This window comes from Arachis duranensis, unplaced genomic scaffold (assembly GCF_000817695.3).
Source record: "Arachis duranensis cultivar V14167 unplaced genomic scaffold, aradu.V14167.gnm2.J7QH unplaced_Scaffold_232525, whole genome shotgun sequence".
Taxonomy (NCBI): domain Eukaryota; kingdom Viridiplantae; phylum Streptophyta; class Magnoliopsida; order Fabales; family Fabaceae; genus Arachis; species Arachis duranensis.
In genome coordinates this window covers 1,156,664-1,161,890 of record NW_026264851.1, presented here as the reverse complement: position 1 = coordinate 1,161,890, position 5,227 = coordinate 1,156,664, and the positions used below count along the sequence as shown (strand labels likewise).

The following is a 5,227-nucleotide window of genomic DNA, read 5'->3' as shown; positions in this document are numbered from 1 at the left end:
CAAAAGTAAGAGAAGTAATACAAAGTAGAATAGACAAATTTTCAAGGTTGATACAGGGCTAGGAGTTAGATTGATTCACCACTAAACTTGCACTTTTATCACTCTTGTGCTTAAGTATCTCTTTAATTTCTGCTTCTCTCTTATCCACAAATTCAATCAAGTCCTTGAAACTAGCAATTTTGATTTTAGGCCTTGTTGATTGAATTTCTTCATCATCTGATTGCTTAGCCTTTGGTCTGAATTTGGAGTACTGACAAAAGAATACAATCAAAGCAAGGAAGCATGCAATGCCACATACAAGGAAGAGGCCCAGAAACTTCTCAGTGAGAGTTGATTCGAGTTCTCATCTGAGTTGCATAGCGCAATCCTGGTTTGAAAGCCATTTGTCATGGATCTTTTCCAGCTCCCCATTTTCCGAGAGTCGAAGAATTGTTGCTGATAAATCATCAACAAAAGGAGAATGAATCCCCCTGAAATGCCTGTGATTAAATTAACAATCATGAGAATAAGATACTTACTTAACACGCAAGTAATATTCGCTAGCTTCTGATCACTTTTTTCCTTCACAAAATCTTGAAAGTATAAAACAGAAATCGGTGGTGCCCTATTAACAACCTTCCTTCAATTGGAGTTATAGAACAGTTCTAATACTAAGAAAATGTTGATACACAAAAAACTTTGGAAACTGAAAACAGACATGCATATGAAGATACTTACAAATCCCCAACCACTTTTAGTGAACTCTTGCCCTACAATCCTGAACTGACAGTTAGTATTGGACATGAAAAGCTGAATATAAGGAAGCTCATCAACAATGGCCATAACACCTCCATCTTTCGGTCTGCGCTGAAGGGCATTAAGACATGCATCTTGGTCTTTCAGTGTAACTATCCTTGATGGTGATATTTTGAGTTCATTGATCAAATACTTTCTCGCGAATGAGCCTTCTTGAATTCCAATTGGTTGAGTACTAGAGATCAAGCTATCGATTCCTACGATGATGGATGTTAGGCTAGCTGTATAGTTTGAATTGATAATCAAAACCACCCAAAGCCATATGATTAGTACCAATTTTCCAAGAGCACTCACAGGTTTTTCTTCTGTGGTAGGTCAATGGAGCAAGAAACCAAGTCAAAATTTTTTACTATGAAAGATACAAGAAAAAATAAAAAAGAATGAGAATTTTTGGAGTAACATACTGTGTGAGAAGAACATTGTTGAGAAACTAATCCTGCAAAAGTTCAGAGGAACTTATCTCAGCATAAGATATTACTTGAGGTTTAAGCAACCTGTGGAATGGTTTGAAAATATTAAATATACTAACCAACAGACAGTTACAACTTGTTCACTTGGCGAACCACGAAACTCCTCGTTGTGCCGGTGCTCAAGAATCCACACGAAGAATCCCACAAAGAGAAATAATGCACCAATAACTAACCACATTTCAGCAGTGAATGGATGGAGAAAAGACCAAGGGCTAGACTTGTTCTCATTAACAGCTACAAGAACAACCAGCCCTGATTCCATGAAAGGCTGAGTAAAATCCACAATCTTTACTCTGCTTGTTACAATTGTAATATCTGCAACAACTACATCAAATTTCTGAACAAGTACCAAATCAACAAAACTAAATGCTGGCATAAATAACAGGACCACTAAATTAGGCTGAAAAATAAACTTGGAAACTTACATTTTGTGCAACCTGATTCACAAGGTCACTGTAATCTGGATTACTATCACCATCTCCATAGAGTATATATTGTTGCGGAACAGGATAAGGTAACAAGTTGATTGCTGCTTCAAAGACATCAATGCAATAGCCTCTTCTCCTTAGAAACAATCTCGGTGTAGCGTATCCGGTTAGGCACTGCAATTCTCAGAGGCTTTCTATTGTTGGGAAATACCCATCCTTTTGATGTATCTGTAGTCTCTCCAGGCCATATAACACTGTAAAGGCGCTGGCTACTTGTCAAAGTGTTAGGTGGTTTCAAATACAAGATTTCAGGAGCTATAATTGATAGACTAGAGTAATTAGACCAATAACCGATTCTTCATCTGATGATATCATATGCCGGGTGAATCAGATTTTTATCTGTATCAAACTTAAATAGTCCATTCACACCAGTGAAGTTCATTCTCAAAATTGTCTGTAGAAACTTATCACCTTGATCAAACACGCGAAGCAAAGAAAAGTTGAACATGCTTGCATTTGTGCCATGCAACTGAGTGTCAAAGGAGAAAGATATGTCTCCACCTTCATTGAGAAAAGCATCGAGAAATGTGCTGCTAACCAAACAGAATCATATCCATATAGTGCATAAGAGTTTATGCGTGCAGTTAAATTTTTGTATCGGCTCTTCAACTGGGAGATGAAACTCTTCTTAAAATCAGTATCAGGTGTGTGATGCCTCAAAGCAACAACACCTTGCAGGAGGTTGGTTGTGTCATCATTAACTGCCGGCTCCATAGAATCCAGCACAGAAGGAAGCCAATCCGTTGCAATCCACATATAGCCACTACTAATCATTCCAAGCTTGTTGGCAATATCAAAAATTGACAAGCCAGAATCAGGATTAACATGCAGCACATAGATGCGAGATTCCATCAAGTTCACATGATTCAACAAGTCACTGATGTCACTCATTGCAGCTCCAGGAGGAAATGCAGCCTTATAAGATATCTTGGCACGCTTCTTAGCAAGCGCATTGCCTAACACTGAAATTCCATTTCTTCCATTGTCATCATCTACATAAATAGCTATTACCTCCCTCCACTGATAATAATCAACCAAGTCAGCAATTGCATACATCTGGAAACAGTCACTTGGCATGGTGCGGATGAAATATGGATACTGGAGTGATGATAGAGAAGGGTCTGTCGCGAATGAGAGCAGAGGAACATGGAGTTCATTAACCACATTAGAGATGAGATGAGCTATTCCAGATGATTGTGGACCAATTACAGCAACTACATCATTCTCCATCAACTGCAAAGCTACATCATCAACAAAATCAACAAACAAAGCTTGTTCACTTCTTTTTCATACACCAAAAAAAATAAAATTAAAAAGTGCAACAGAGTTGACAATTAGTACTATGTAAACATGATCCACTCAAACGCTTTCATCACTGCTGTTACATTAGATTCTATTGAAATGAGATACTAACATGTTAATGATAAATTGGGAATATTTTCTAGCTTCAGGTTTCTGTTAACCAAATCATTGCCTTGAATTCAAGATCTCTTGTTAAGCAAGCACAGCGCACTCCTTCAGCTAAACCATGTGTTTGTTGGTATCTAGTTTCTCTTGTTTATATACATATATGGTAATTCATACGCAAAAAACTGAACCTGATTATGCAATGAATCATATATTTTCTGTGAAGAATATGGTGCAAGGTGGAACACATCTATAGCTTCAATCGCAACTAATTGAAGGGAAAAAATGGAGTACAAAGAAATAACAAATAAGTAACTACTCCTATAACTTGGTTTCTAAAAGGTTGGGAAATACCTTCTGCTATTCCAAGAAATCCGCTGCAATCTGTATCATGCAAGATAAGTTCAAGTTTAGTGTGAGGGAGAATGCTTGTGTTGGCATTAACATCATCTAGCTGTTCTTCCAATGACAGAGTTCACAGTAAAGAGTGCTCCAATTCTCAAAACATTTGGTTTAGGATCAACAGTAGAATCTGCAAAGGTAGTTCCTTTTCTACCCGAAACTTGCAGTGGAATCCACCTGCAGGACCATAAAACCAAGAGCAACAGAAGCATCATGTTGCCATGCCTTGTGATTGAAAGCAGCTCCATTTTCTAGAGAAGAATCTCTGAAACAGCACAAAGCAAGAATCATCATTGCATGTGTTAGATATATAACCAATTACGCGCCTTTAACTATCAGTTTTAGAGATTAGAATAGGTTATCCGAGATTACCTCTAACTCGAGACCACACTTTATAGTATGTAAGAACTATTATGAACTCATCATCAATTCATATATGTATATGCATGTAATAGCAACCATCACTCTCTCACTCAGCTTTCAAGTTTCAAGCATCCTCAAGCATTCCTTGCCAACTTCAAGAATGAATGAGCATTGAGCACAGAAAAATTACAAAAGAAATGTATACATTAAATAATCATTTCATGCTTAGTAGATACCCCTATCAAAATTCTTTTGGGCTGGGCAACACTGACATTTTTATTATCTTCTGGTTTATAGTAGTAAACCCAGACAAACTTTGATTATAACAATGATTATTGCCAATAGAGAAGCAATAATACTCCTCAAAAATATCATATGAGGACTCACACATTTGTCCTCTCTTAAATGCCTCCATTTTTTGGTCGTATAAAAAATCTTAATCTTCTTTTAGTTAATGAGAGTGTTTTGCATATTCTCATGAATGGTAATAAAGAAGGGCCACCGTGGAAATAGTAACACTAATCTTCCTTGCTTTATATTATAGTGGATAATAATCGATGAAAATAAAAACAGAATTATTAATTAACATAAGAATTGGATAGTCTTCAAGAAACTGTCATTACTCTGCAGAAGTACCAAAATAAGATTTCTGAAGTTTCTCACTTTTTTTTGGAATAATAATGCTGATATGAAATTTGATATTGTCTTGTGCAAATTTTATATTCTAGGAGAAATTGTAGACTCTAACTAACTAATAGTGTTGTATGCTGATGAAAAATATATATAAAAATACTTACTAAGACGTAGATCAAAGACGTCATTGCATCGTGTCATGCATTGAGATGCAACATTGTTTTACGTTAGTTGTCACAGGCCTAACACAACCCTATATGGATTCAAATAATGTTTAAAGAATAAGCTTTGCTTTTACCGGAAAAAGGATAAACAAATCATGTTTGCAGTTGAAAAACAAGACAATATCATGCATAGTTCAGCATGTTACGATAGAAAACATGTGAAATAGCCATATTTTTTAGATTAATTTTTTTTCAGTTTTAAGAGTACAAGTTGAAATTATTTAACGGTTTAAGGAGTCTTGCAGAATTTAATAATAGTAGTGGGTGATATTATATAGAAAAGTTGAATGCAGTTGCTGCATCTTATTTTCAAGAGGAGACAGTTTGCTACATATTAAGGGTTTGCATACAACAACAACAAAGCCTTATCCCACTAAGTGGGGTCGGTTACATGAATCAAACGACGCCATTGTGCTCTGTCATGTATCATGTCTACAGAGAGACC

General features: G+C 36.2%; 1 pseudogene; it reads right to left on the bottom strand.

Annotated features, from left to right (window-relative positions):
- LOC127744149 (glutamate receptor 3.4-like) lies at positions 1 to 4,043 on the bottom strand (annotated as a pseudogene).
- Between the last annotated feature and the right edge of the window lie 1,184 nt (positions 4,044 to 5,227).